Source organism: Quercus robur, chromosome 12, assembly GCF_932294415.1.
Source record: "Quercus robur chromosome 12, dhQueRobu3.1, whole genome shotgun sequence".
Lineage (NCBI taxonomy): Eukaryota > Viridiplantae > Streptophyta > Magnoliopsida > Fagales > Fagaceae > Quercus > Quercus robur.
Window position 1 is genome coordinate 31599701 of NC_065545.1, and position 15628 is coordinate 31615328.

Genomic DNA, 15628 nt, shown 5'->3' on the forward strand with positions numbered 1-15628 from the left:
TTAGGTTGCATAAATATTGGAGAAATTCAGTTTCAAATTCATCGCCCTTTGAGATTACTATTATTATTTTTAATTTTTTTGATAATTTGATAGTTAGAAGTGGAGAGATTTGAACTCTAGATATCTCTATTTGAAACACTAGAAAGTATCAATCAGTTAAATTATAAAACTCAATTTTTAATAGCTTATTTGGAAATTCTAAATCACTACAACCCAACTTTATTAGCCACTAAAAGCATTATAATATATATATATATATATATATATATATATATAAATAAAAAAAAAACTAATGTGACCGATGAAAACCAAAGAAAGAAATAAAATAGAGTGATGATGAAAAAGAAAATGATGAAAGCAAAAATTGAGAAACAGTAGGAAAGAAAAAGTTCAGGCATGATTAGGAAGAAATTAAACAGAAGATGAGAAAAGGAAATGAAAGAGAAAAAAAAAATTTTATTGTGGTGGAGCCCAACAATTTGTTTCTATGTTTATATTGCTGAATGAAAGGGACAATTCTTATTTTAGTTTCAGAAAATGAAAAATATATTTCATAGATTATTTATAAAAAAGAAAGTCCAAATACACTCAAAAACTGCAAAATTCATTTTGCTTTCTGAAAATATATGAAATACATTCCTAATAAAATTACCAAACTGACCTGAGTGGTTATCTCCTATATCAAGTTCAAAAATTTAAAAGAGAGTAATTAATCAATATAATATTGATAGTTTTAAAATCCATGAGTAGTTAATCTAATATTCATAGGTCCAAGCTCCAAGACTTAAATAATTTTTGGCATAAATCCCATCATATTATATCAAAGTCTTTATGAGAAAAACTTTTAACACATTATAATTTTTTGGATCAAGTGGTTTTCTTTATATTATCTCAAGACTTTACACAAAAAAATTCTCAATGTTAAACTTTTTAATAATAAAAGAAATTAAAGGGGGTGGGGAGGGAATAATGTGGCATCACCTTAAAGTTGTTTTATTGGCTTAGGTATGTTTGGTACAATTTTTTAAATAAGTTGGCTTGTGTTTTTTTAACCAATTTATGTATAATTTTTTAAAAATTCACATTTTTTTTAGATACAAATATAATTTTATTAAACTTATTTTTTTAATCAAAATAAATCATTATAAATAAGCTATCCGGAATACACACGTTAGATTCCATCAACTATCACGATTCATTAATGGTTAAATTATTGGTTCTTACAACATAGTTGTCTTACGCAAGTCCACTCCAATATTTGTCAGTAAGAGTTGACATGGTCACCCTCAAAATCTAGGATAATATTTCAGGTATATCAGTTTTCTGGGTCGATATATTGACATTAAAAAAAACTTCCAGATTTGGAAGGTAGAATAACTAACATAGCAGTGATGAATAGCCTAACCATGTCCAGAGAAAATATTTATAATTAAGCGAACGAGAGAGAGATGAAGGCAGTAATAGCATGCAGATGAGCAATTTGGCAATTTGGGTATAGGATAACATGTTAAAAAGAAACAGATGACAAGTTGAAATTTCTTGATAACCAAAACCACATTGCAAGTTGCAACAGTCTGTGGGAGCTAGGGAGAGAGATGAAGAAAGGATTAAGAAGAAAATTATCAATTTGGCTGAAGGATAACTTATAAAAAAAGGAGAAGACAGTTTCTGAACTTTATTCATGGACAGAACAGGTTGTTACAATTAAAGAAGAATCAGTGCAATCAGATACATAGTTACGTAGGTTGCTCATATTGCATTCTATATATTTCTGCAGCAACTTTTATAGTTGGCTATATGTCTCATATTCAATTTTTCAAAACAGAATTACAGAGTCTGCATATATTAAAGGGTGGAAATATGCCTTATGTTTTTTTTGGATAACAAATTTATCTGGTGGAGGTTTTTACTCGTCCATGTTGATCTGCAGATGATCCATGAATTTTGGTTATTATTTTGATTGGGGATCGATGAGTGCTGCATCCTTGAAACACAAATGAGTAAATTATAAGATGAGTTGGGATTGATGTTGTAAAGTCTGATTGCCTGACTTGGTGTTCCAACGTGGGATCAAGTCTTATATGGTAGACAGCCCTACAGGTTGATTAATTTGCATGCGGGTCTGAATTATAACCTCATTTCATGTCCCCCCAACTTGTCATAAAAAATATAAAAAATGACCCCTAAAAATTGGAAAATGGTTTAATGCATAGCTTCTTGTTGAAAACAATTAGCAATTTTTTTATGTACTTTGGTTTTCAATCAATTTTATTTGCTGAATTATTATTAAAAAAAAAAAAAAAAGTACAAAGAATAAAAGAAATACCATGGTTTCTTACATGCTCACAGCTTCACAGGGAGTCACACCCCTCTCCCCAAACTTTCTTACTTCCTATCCGACCCTCTTTAAGTGTGCTTATTTCTGGATAAGGCTATATGGAAAGTGGAAACGATTTTCATAATTAATCTCTCTTATCTCAATATATATGTGGTAGATTTGTACTTTCAAAATCATTGTTATGGATAAAGAGACCTTATACTCACATGATCATCAAGGAGGACTAATTAAAATAAACAAATGAAACTTGTGTGTGTGTAAGAATTATTAATTGGTCAGGGTAAGTGCCATATAAAGATATATTACGCGTTTGGATTGCGTCTGAATCTTGCACGTGCATTGCAACATTTTTTTTTCTTTTTTTTTCAGAAGCATGTTTTTGTGGCTTTATGTCACACCAGTGGGTTCAGTGCACTGTTCATAAGACCCACAAATTTTTTTTTCAGCAACTGTTTCATTAAAATGGACCTCACGGCACTATTCATATATTTAAAAATTATTTTGCTACAGTGTTTTCAGTTTTTAGCAAAATAAGTGATATCTAAATGAACTCATAATTTATTTTTTTAAACTAAGTTTTTCACGAAGCTCATGTGAAAGTATCAACCAACAGATAAAAGGAATATCAAACGATAAGTTCAGTTGACTGGGCTGTTAGTATGAACAACAAATTATCTAAAAAAGAGGTGGCTGAGCTATCATATTATAGAGAACCTCGGAAAGCACATGGTCCGATGAAAGGCACTACGCTTGAAGTTGGAAAAGAACATTGCTCAGATGCTCTCCTGTATTAAAATTAATTATTGATTATTGAACATGTCTATACTTTGTTTCGATGATGTTTCCTCGGAGAAAAGTTTATAGACACAAAAAATTTTATACTTGCTAGTGTGGCAGATCGTTAATGATAAGTAAAAAAATAATATTAGTAATGAGTCTGATAAAAACTAATAAAAGTTTGTTAACTTAATTGTTAATAAATTTTTTGTGTTTGTAGCATTGCTCTTCCTTAATTAGAAGTGTGTTGAGCACGACTTAATTTACTAAACTAATGCGTTGCAATTCTCTAACCCTCACTTACCCATTCTAGAAAATATAAAAGTCGGTATCATCTTTGTAATGTTAAGGAACATCTGGTAGGTTTAATTTTAGCATCAGTTCATTGTATGACATTTGCTTATTATAAATTTCAAGTTTATTGGTGTATTTTATTTATTGTAAAAGTGGTTCAGTCCAAGCCAAAAAACTATTCCAAGACTACTAAGTTTCGTTATTCTCAAGATAAAGAATTAATGATCTTTTGTCCATATATCATAATGAATTTCTAAGTGAAATTTGTTCACCAGAAACTAGGCATTTAAAACTTCAAAATGGACATAACTTTGACCTAATTTGAATTTAAATAAGTGAGATATAATCATTTGAAGTTGAAAAAGAAGTGTTACACCTAAGAGATCAGTTGTAACTCACTCAAACGAAGATCGAGCAAGAATTTTGTGATATATATTCAAATTAAGCTGGAAAATAGATTTCTACTACGTTATAACCATATTTGGTGTTCCTATATAAACCATATTGTTGCGCAACTTTTAAAAGCAAGAAAGACAGCTATATTAGAGCTAAATTAACTAGTCTTATTTGCCTTTCTTCTTGAGCCCAAACAAAGAAAAGCAAGCCACAACTTGTGCTATTCAGAGAGAACACATTATAACTTTTCATTTTTGTACATCATAGAAATTTTTTTTGTTCTTTGTACACTCATCTTGTGATACCAAAAGGTTGTTTAAGAGTTTGAAACCACATAGTTTTATTCTAGTGAGTTTACTATAGATTAAATCTTCAGGGAAGTGCCTTGGAGTACGCTAAATGTTTTGGTTCGTTGATGTAGACGTATTGTTTGTGAATAGATCCATATAAGAAGAAGTTCAAAGTTCTAAAGCTATTGTGGATCATATCGGTGAGTAGTTTACTAGGTCTATAAAGTATATATACAAAGGTTTTGTTCTAAATTGTAAAATTCCTTTTATAGTAAATTTTCGTAGTTGGGGTGGGTATCCTTGTAGTAGTTTTTCCTTTGCTGAGCTCTTCATCAGTTTTCTAGTCTAGCACCAAATTTGCGTGTCTTTATTGCTTTATTATTATTATTTTTTTATTCAGTCTATAGTGATAAATAATTATTTTGCGAATCACATAATTGAGATAAATAGATAATATAATTAATAATTACGCTGTAAATTACCTAAGGGGTCTAAACCGCATTCAATTATATCAATACAACAAGCGCAGAGTTTCTTAGGCAATCAGGGCAAGAATCTAAAACGAAATCAAAACCTAGATACTCTCAACTTACGCTAGCTACTCTCAACAAGCAAACAGAGGGATTGAAAAGTAAAAACTACTTTCAGATATTTCTCTATTCTATTATTTTAAATACAAATTTTATTAAAGCTCATATATATTGGTAACTTATTTTCTAGACTAAGAGATCGACATGACAGTGAATTGTCAACTAAAAGGCAATCTTCTAAATGATGTTTAGACTTAATTTGTCTAATAAATCTTTTTTTTTAGAACAACTTTTGTCTAAACCTTGTGTACAAGTCAAGAATATTATTTATAGATTAAGCTTTGATATGCATGCCCGATGGATGATTATTGCAGGGTCAAGTGATGTCAATGATTACTCCATAACAACAGAGTGAAAGTATGAGCATGAAGAATAAACCAGAATCTTGGACCTCATTAAGGAATTAATTAAGGTTTTTTTGTAGCCAGTGTAGTGACATGCAGACCGTATTATCACTTATGTAGTTATGTGTTCCAATTTTTTGGGTTGCATCCGGATGACACCATACCTTATTGCATGCTTGTATGCTAATTTTAGAAGGAAATTATAACTAGAAATCCACTGTAATTCGTAAGGATTGATTCACACGCATACGCATGCAATGGTGTGTTGGGAATGGGTAACCTGTAGTCAAAGCTTTCCCCAGTATATCTGCTAATGCTTTTTGTTAGATATATAAGCAACGTGATACTTTTTGTGCCTGAGTGCATACCTAAATCATGACATCAGTTACTGATGCAACCTCTGTCAAGGTGATAGACGGACTCCCCTTGATTACATATGCCAATAATTACCAAATGGATCCGATCTCACACAGTCACACTTATGTTGTTCTAGTCATCTTTTGTAAAAATAAATGGGAAAACAATGATTTACATCTTAAAATTCAGGCAGTAAAATCCTTATAATAACACCAAGGGTATTCATATTACTATTGTCAATAATTCTATATTTTGGCATTTGGGTTTTTGGTTTTGGGCTAGCCATAATAGGCGCTCATATGGGTAGCCCAAATGCCCAATATTCCTAAAGAACTTAGCCCTAGGGCTTGAGTATATGAGATTTAAGTGCATTGTTCTAAACAAATAGTACAAGGGCTAGATATCAGCTAAAAGAATTGTACACACATAACTAATGGTGTAGGAGTGGAATAATTAATGTCCCCATTAGAAATAGGGTGTTATTATCGGGTGCTATACAGCACATACCCATTAATGTAATAAAATTTAAAATAAACTATTCACATTTTTTTTAGGGATTTGGAAAAAACTGATGTGGGGGCCAACTGTCTAGAAAGTAATATTAAAACTGTATGAATTGGGCCAATGCCCCAATCCGAGGATATCAACCAATCCGAGAATGGTCAAATAAGGTTATAATGGGAACGTTATAAGAAGAAGAAATAAAGATTGTATGTGATAGTCCAAAATATGTCCGAGGAGATAATTCATCTCGGAAATAGGGATCTGAGATCGGTAATAATGTCTTATCATCCCAGGCATCCTTCAAGGTTGCATCACGACTAAGAGTTGGGCATTGGATAAGGGATGAGCAAAAGGTGGCAACAAATATTTTCAAAAGCTGCTACCTCCACATTAAATGTCTCTCAACCAACTCTCTGGCCGCATTAATGTGGAGGTAATACCTGAACAGTGATCAAGCAACCTTACAGATACTAGTTGATGATTCTGGGAGGTGTTGGATGGGACAAGAAGGAGTTCCTAGAATCCAACCTACACGTGTATGGTAGGGATAATACCAAGATTGTAGTATATAGCATGGGAAGGTGGCCTAAAGGAAGGGATCGGAAAAAATCAAGAAATCCTGATAAAAAATAGTGCGAACCCTTGTAACTGTGTTCTTCAACAAGATATTATAATATAAGCTCCTTAGGCCGTGCCTAGGACAGATTTTCTTATTTACTTGTGTTCAACAATCTTAATTCAGCAACTTTTATTGTCCATCTTTTGGAGTAGAACTAGTTCTTTCATCCACACTCTATAAAGTCATTGTTTGGGCTTGTTGAGCTTAAACCCAATCCTATATTGGGTCCAATCCAAATTCAGCCCTTACAATTGGCGCCGTCTGTGGGAAGAGCTTGATCTGTTCTAAAAGAGATTCGGGTACAACGTTCACGATGAAAGAAGTAGGCCCACACCAGGCAGCGACAAGACCACACCAGGTGGATGCTAATCTACACCAAGCAGAGTCAAGGGGTTCTCAACATAGCAATCCACGTAAGAGCCTCAAACGGAGAGGAGATCGTGAGGGAAGTGTGCACACAACTCGTACTAGTAAAAGCCAGACTCGAGGGAAAAGTCGTGTTTCCCATGCAAAGGATGATAGGGACATGCAACTTGAAATCGATGAATTGAAGAGGGAATTGTGCCACGCACGGCGAAGACATTCGTCGCCTAACTCCGAGCTATCCTCTGAGGAGACAGATGGTGCTAGTTATAGACGGAGATCCAGAACTCCACCTAGCGAGACTTTCTCCTATGACGAGGAGTATCACCATAGGCATAGATATAAGAGCCTGCCTCACAGAGGCCTAAGGAACGATGCCATGAACAAGGCGTTAAGTCAGGTTTCTAAGTCACCCTTCACGCGAAATATAGAAGGTACGAGTCTTCCTCGGCGATTCCATCAGCCTACATTCACCATTTATAATGGTCGAACGGATCCAGTGGAATATATCAGTCATTTCAGTCAAAGGATGGCTGTTCATTCTAAGGATGAGGTTTTGATGTGTAAGGTCTTCCCATCTAGTTTGGGCCTAGTGGCAATGAGGTGGTTCAATGGTTTGAGGGCGAATTCTATTGATTCTTTTAAGAAACTCACCCGGGCCTTTGGTGCTCGCTTCATTACTTGCAGCAGGGTTTCTCGGCCTTTAGGATCCTTGCTATCCTTGTCCATGTGGGAGGGGGAAACTCTGAAGGCCTACTCCGATAGATACTGGGAGATATTTAATGAAATAGACGGAGATTATGATGATGTGGCCATTAGTACTTTCAAGGCTGGCCTCCCAGCCGAGCATGACCTAAGAAAGTCTCTGACTAGAAAACTTGTTACTAGTGTGCGCCAACTTTTGGATCGGATTGACAAGTACAGAAGGGTAAAGGAAAACCAAATACAGGGGAAAGGAAAGGCTAAGATGGTCCCTCAGGAGATGAGGGATTTCAGGTCGAACCAGTATAACAATAACCGACCTCGGAAAGATTTCGTTGGGCAGCCAGGATCTGCCAACACCCAGGCAGTTAATGCCATATTCCGAGAACTAGAACAATAGGTCCTGGAGAAGATCAAAGACGAGCCGTTCTTTAAATGGCCGAACAAGATGGCAGGAGATCTTATGAGGCGCAATCAAAACCTTTACTGCCAATATCATCAGGATCATGGACACACTACCAAGGATTGCAGAAACTTGTGGGACCATCTGGACCAATTAGTCCGGGAAGGGAAGTTGAAGCCACTCTTACATCATTCCAGTGGTTGGGGAAGCCAAACGGGTTCGGAGTTTCGAGGAGATGCTTCTTCAAGACTCCCTCTTGGCACAATAAATGTCATTTTTGCTTCCCCCGGGAGGACTGGATCTTGTCCTTCCAAAGTAATGTCAGTATCTCGTTATCCAGCTGAGGAATCCAGCGCAATGCCTAAAAGGGTCAAGATGGGCATCCCACTGGTGTTAGGATTTTCAGACGAGGACAAACTTGGAACCATACAGTCCCATGACGATGCTTTGGTGGTTACACTTAGAATTGGTGGGTACGATGCGAAAAGGGTGATGATTGACCAAAGCAGTGGAGCTGAGATAATGTACCCTAACTTATATAAGGGGCTAAATTTGAAACCTGAAAACTTGACAACCTACAGTTCTCCTCTGGTGAGTTTTGAGGGTAAAATGGCCATTCCAAAAGGTCAGATCAGATTACTTGTGTAGACTGGCCCGAATGTGGTGGAGGTGGACTTCATTGTTGTGGATGCTTTCTCGCCCTACACGGCCATTATGGGGAGACCCTGGCTTCATACCCTAAGGGTCATCTCCTCTACTCTTCACCAGAAGATGAAGTACTCATCCGGAGGCCAGGTTTTGAAGATAGTAGGAAATCAATCTACGGCCAGACAATGCCTGGTAACGGCCATCTAACATCGGCTCAAGGCTGAAATCTCGGCCACCGCTGATAATGGCTTATAGCAATCAAAAATTCTGGCGTTGTCCATTAATGGACCACCCGACAAGGCGAAATGTGAAGATCCAAAAAGGGTAATTGTTGGCGATGATCTGGAGAAGTTCTTTCAGGTTGGAGCTCAATTGCCTCTACAGGTGAGGAAACAATTGGTCGAATTCCTTAGAAAAAATGTTGATGTGTTCGCATGGAGCACGTATGAAGCCCCGCGTATAGATCCAAGTTTCATTTGTCACCACCTGAATCCATCACCCTGAAGAGACAGCCACCTCGGTGTCCCTCAAAAGAGTATGCCGAGGCTGTCAGGAATGAAGTAACCAAGCTCAAACAGGCAAGGGCTATCAAGAAAGTTTTCTATCCTCAGTGGTTAGCTAACACGGTGGTGGTGAAAAAGATAACTGGGAAATGGCGTATGTGTGTGGATTTCACAAACCTAAATAAGGCATGTCCCAAAGATCCTTTCCCTATGCCTCGGATAGATCAGTTGGTGGAGCGACGATAGGACATCCTCGAATGAGTTTTTTGGACACCTTTCAAGGATATCACCAAATACCATTGGCGTTGGACGATCAGGAAAAGACAGTTTTTGTTACTCCCATTGGAAACTATCACTACAAAGTGATGCCCTTTAGTTTGAAAAATGCAGGGTCTACTTATCAGTGGATGATGACTAAAATGTTCGAACCACAATTGGGTAGGAGCATCGAAGTCTATGTTGATGATATGGTTGTAAAGAGCAAGGTGGTGTCTGAGCACGTGGGAGATCTTGAGAACATTTTTGGAATTCCGAGAAAACACCAGTTACACCTGAATGCTTCTAAGTGTTCATTTGGCGGAGGCTCAGGAAAGTTCTTGGGCTACATGGTGACTCACAGGGGAATTGAAGTAAACCCAGATCAAATTAAGGCCATTAACGGCTTGCAAGCACCTCGGAATCCCAAGGAGGTCCAGAAGTTGACCGGGATGACTGCTGCTTTGAACCGATTTATCTCCGGGTCAGCAGATAGGTGCAGACCCTTTTTCCTTTTGCTGCATAAATGGAAAGGATTTAAATGGACTGAGGAGTGTGCTGTAGCATTTCAACAGCTTAAAGAGTACCTATCTCGGTCACCCATCATGTCCAATCCTGAGATGGACGAGGTTCTATTTGCTTACTTGGCGGTAGCCTCTCATGCGGTAAGCTTTGTTTTGATATGAGTAGACAGTGGCATCCAAAGACTAGTCTATTACATAAGTAAGTCGCTTCACGAAGCCAAGGTTCAATATTTATCATTGAAGACGGCCATCTTGGCAGTAGTGCATGCTACACGAAAACTCCCCCACTATTTTCAAGCGCACACCATGGTTGTTCTAACTCAATTACCGCTTAAGTCAATACTTCGGAGCGCAAATTATACTGGGAGGATTGCGAAATGGGGCACGATTCTAGAGGCTTTTGACATCAAGTATATGCCTCGTACCTCTGTAAAAGGCTAGGTCCTCACCGATCTAGTAGCCGAGTTTGCTAAATTTCCTGAAGAAATAGATGTGAAGCAGCATGGTATAGATGAAAAATCAGTTGACTTAATCTCCGCACAATATCCCTCACCCTGGAAAGTATATGTGGATGGAGTAGCAAACCAGCGGGGATCAGGAGTGGAGCTGGTTCTAGTATCCCCTGAAAAGATCACCATTGAAAAATCCTTAAGGTTAGGATTCTCGGCTACAAACAACGACGCAGAATATGAAGTTTTGTTGATGGGAATGACGATGGTCCAGAAAATGGGTGGAAAGACAGTGGAAATGTTCTCAGATTCAAGACTGGTCGTAGGCCAGGTAAAAGGGGAATTGGAAGCTCGAGATACAAGAATGTAGGAATATTTGGGCCAAGTTAGGCATATGCAAAAAAAATTTGAATTCTTTAACTTATCGCATATTCCCAGAAGTGGAAATACCCATGTAGACTCTTTGGCTACCCTTGCCACTTCCTCGGCACAGGACTTGCCCCGAGTGATACTTGTCGAAGACTTATGCACCCCTACCCCAATAAAGAAAGACTTGCTCCAAGTCCATCAAATCAAGTTAGGGCCAAGCTGGATGGATCCTATACTGCTATTCCTTGAAAAAGATATATTGCCTGAAGAAAAGCCAGAAGCTAGAAAATACGAAGGAAAGCTCCTCGATTTTGGTTGTCCAAGGATAAAAAGTTGTATAAACGTTCTTTTTCTGGACCATATCTGCTTTGTGTACATCTCGAGGCCTCAGAGTCACTCCTAGAAGAACTACATGAAGGAATCTGCGGAAGTCACACAGGGGGAAGATCCCTATCTCACCAGGCCATTACTCAAGGATACTGGTGGCCAGGCATGCAAAAAGAAGCACAAGAATATGTTAGAAAATGTGATCAGTGTCAGAGATTCGCGCCAAACATTCACTAGCCTGGAGGAGTTCTTAATCCTCTTTTCAGCCCTTGGCCTTTTGCTCAATGGGGTTTGGATATTGTAGGTCCTTTCCCTAAAGCACTAGGAAATAAAAAGTACTAGGAAATAAAAAGTACCTGCTGGTCAGCACAGATTATTTTACCAAGTGGGTCGAAACTGAACCCTTGGCCAATATTAGAGATGTGTATGTCAAAAGGTTTATCTGGAAGAATATCGTTACTCGATTCGGGGTTCCCCATACCCTTATTTCGGATAATGGCCTTCAATTTGATAGCAAAGCCTTCAGGCAGTACTGTTCTGATCTAGGGATAAAGAATAGATATTCCACTCCAGTCTATCCGCAAGGAAATGGGCAAGCTGAAGCTGTCAACAAGGTTATAGTGAATGGACTTAAAAAGAGGTTGGACGATGCAACGGGAAAATGGGTGAAGGAATTACCACATATCCTTTGGACGTATCGAACGACGCCTTAACGGTCAGCAGGAGAGACCCCTTTCTCAATGACATATGGAGCCGAGACTGTAATCCCTCTGGAAACAGGTTTCCCGACGTTGAAAACAAATGCATTTACCCCGGACAGCAATGATGGGTTGTTGGAAAAAAGTCTGGACTTGATCGAAGAGCGAAGAGAGAATGCAATGGTCCAACTGGCCTACTACCAGCATAAGCTCAAGCAAGGTTATGATATCAATGTAAAGCTAAAACCGTTAGCTGTAGGAGATCTGGTATTGAGGAAACTTTTGGGAACCACCAAGAATCCAGCCTGGGAAAACTGGGGCCTAATTGGGAAAGGCCGTATCAAATCACTTCGGTGGCAAGGATAGGTGCATACTATTTAAAGGACCTAGATGAGAAAACTATACTCCATCATTGGAATGTAAACAACCTAAAGAGGTATTATTATTAAAAATAGTTCTGTTCAGTTCTTCTTTAATTTATTCCAATCATGTATCGTGTGTTTCCTCATCTATTGAAGTGTTAAACAGAAATTAAGTTTTGTCAGATTCCTCGAACCACAGACTTAGTGGAAATTAATACCCTTTGATATTTATTGAAGTATTAAACAGAAACTAAGTTATGTCAGGTACCTCAGACCACAGATTTAGTGGAAATTAATACCCTTTGACATCTATTGAAGTATTAAACAGAAGTTAAGTTATGTCAGGTACTTCGGACCACAGACTTAGTGGAAATTAATACACCTTGAACTGAGTTATGACAAAATTATAAGCCAAAGTAAAATCCATGAGCATCACTTAAAGCACTTTAAGGTACCCTGGACTTGGCTGTTATTTAAACGTTTGGATATTTTCTCAAAGTTGGAAACTTATTAGAATTGATAGATTAAAAGTATGTCTTGATAGTACTATGGATTTAATAGTCATAATCTACTCAGATTCTCAGTTAAAATATGTAAAACTGTGTTTTCCCTCGTGTCAGCAACTTCGCTCCTTTATGGCATATGGTTATATACGAACAAAGAACAGTCAAAGTGAAAATAGCGTAAATAAGGGATAAAATAATAATAACCCATTTAAATTTGGAAAGGTAAAGTGTACTTCTCATTAAAACCTGTCTTAAAGAAAGGGAATTTCATTACACCAATTGTAACTACCCTATAAAAATAAAGAGTTATGGTTTTAATTTTATCTGGAGTTTGTTCTTGGAGACCTTGTCAGCTACTTCAGGAGGAATCACTTTCTCTTTTTCCTTAGGGACTTCTCCAGCAGGTATGGTAGTTGAAGCTAAAGCCTGCTCAAAACTTTGGGAAGTTGCCCCATATTGTGGAACCTTTGCGGCCTTGTCCGAGGATGTATCTTTTGAAGCTTCAGGTTCTTTTGACTGCTCCTGCTGATTGGGAGGAAAAGGATCCTGAGGCTGGGCTTCCTTGGCAGAGCCAGCAACTATAGAGGTCACCTCACCTTGAGTCGAAGCAAGATCCGAGGTTCGTATGGCTGGAGGGAAGTAAATGTTTTCTGACTTTCTCAACTCAGAGGAAGCCTCAACCCTGGCTCGGCTGAGAGCTTCCTTTCAAGTCTGAGTACAGTAGGCTCGACAGACGGCAGGGACCTCTGCCCGGAGGGTGTCTTCGGTCTCGGCTATGCTGACATCGTAACCATGTTATTCAGCCTCTTCCCTAGCTTGCTCAGCCTCTATCTTTGCCTTCTCGGCCTCAGCTTTTAATTTTTCAGCCTGATCTTTGAGCTTTTGGGTTTCTTCCAATTTCTTCTTAAGGGTTGCTATTTGCTCCTTGGAAGAAGCCAGCTGGTCATTGGCCTCACGAAGGGGTTGCCTTTGATCCTCGGCTTGCCTCTCAGCTTTCTCCAAAGCCGAGTCAGCACTCCTCCGGGCATATTCTTCCTCAGTTAGCTTTTTCCTCAACTCTGCATTGCTTTGATCAGCAAAGTTGAACGACTGCATCGCCGCTACATGCCTTTTTCTCTCGTCGTCCAGTTGCTGGTAGCAGGAGTTGGTTATCTCCTCAAGCCTAAAAGTGGCTTAGACAGCCTAAAAGAGGCTTGGACAGCCTAAAAGAAAAGGGTTAGTAATATAACAAATAACACAAAAAAAGGAGGGAAAAAGAAAAAGGATAGCATCATGCTATGCCCAAATATCTTTTGACGTTGAGGAAAACCTCATTCATCCTAATATTCCGCAGCTCGGCCATATCCTTAGGAAGTAACAGAGCCCCCACCACGGCCGAGGCGACGTGGCACCAAATACCCCTGTTGAAATCCCTGAGTGATGCATCATCTCTCAAGGGTTCACCGCCGAGCATGAGTGCAAGAGGCCAAGCCTGAGGCTCTAGAGGCTGATTACCTCCCCTTTCCATGCCTAGCTAACCTTTTGCTGTTTCACAGCTTGTTGGGCCTCATCTTCGTGAGTAGGACGAGACCTCCCGGTCTCCACCACGTCTTTGCCTCTCTGCTCTCTTTTCCTCTTCGGATCAACAGGCTCAAGTCTGGAAGGCAGAGATGGCTGAGGATGAGGAAGAGGAGATTTGGGAGGAGAATGAGGAAGTTTGGGCTGGGTGGATTTCCCCGGTGCACCTCTTCCAAGTTGATCTTCTATTAATTCCATCAAACTCTTCTGGGGTTTCCTCTGGATGCCCATTTCATCTAATATACTCTCGGGAGATGAAGGCTGGTTGAACACTTCAAATTCACCTAAGGAGTCTGATAAGTCTACAACCCCCTCTGAATCTTCTTCTTCTTTTTCTTCTTCCTCTTCCTCAAGAATGAGTTGGGATGAGGATGCCCCTATTGAAGGGGTGGCCACAGAGAGTGGTTGAATACGGGGAGTACCTTCAGGAATGGGAATACCCTCTGGAACAACGAATCCTGCGTAGGCAACACTAATACGGTGGAGCTGAGGATCGCGGGCTTTTATCACATACTTAGGGGCTTGAAATGCAAGAGAAATTGGTGTGTACCCAAGGATTAGGTGTGCCGCTTGCAGTTGACCGTCGGCTTCATTTACGTACACCTCGGCCCGTAAAATCCTATTTAAGCTCTCTTTGTTAACTAAACTGAGCTGGGGTTTAGTAGAACTCTTATCTGCAAAATCATTACAATGGAAGAAAATTTTGTTAGAAGTAGGGATATTGGGAAGTAAAAAAATAAAAATAAATAAATAAATAAAAAATATACAAACCAAGACACATAAATCTACGGCTACACCCCCACCTGGTTTTCCCTCCTTAGTCAGACAGGGTAGGCCATCATGCCATTCCCCAGAAAAGATTAAGAAGTCCTCCTTTAAGTTTTTGTTTGATGTAGGGAGGCATTGGATTAACCTTATTGCGAGATACCTCGACTTAAGGTAATATCCCTGTCCTATCAGATGGTGCAAGTTGTATACCCAATTCACATCGTGGTGGGTCAAATTTAGGTTCATTCTCTCGTTTAGAGCTTCTATACTCTCCAATACCCTAAACATATGTGGGGCGCACTGAGTAGGAGATAGTCTAAAGAACCTATGATAGTTCCTAGTGATAGTGCCCATAGGAATGGTCATCCCTCCCTCTATGAAGGCAATCATGGGGATGACCACCTCTCCTGTTTTCCTAGCATCTACCCATTCCCCCTGGGCAGCGTATCTCATGCCCACTGTTGGTGGGATTTTATACTTAGCCCTAAAATTTTCCATACCCTCCTCGGACTCAACTAAACGTTTGAACTTAACCATTTTCCTAAGAAGTTTTGAAGAAAAATTAACAAGTTTTGAAATGAAAACTGAGAGGGTTCAAGGAAACTTACAGGTTTGAAAAGAAGGTCCTCGGACAAATTTTTAGTATTTGTAGACGCACAGGGAGGTGAGAAAGAATGACAGGTTC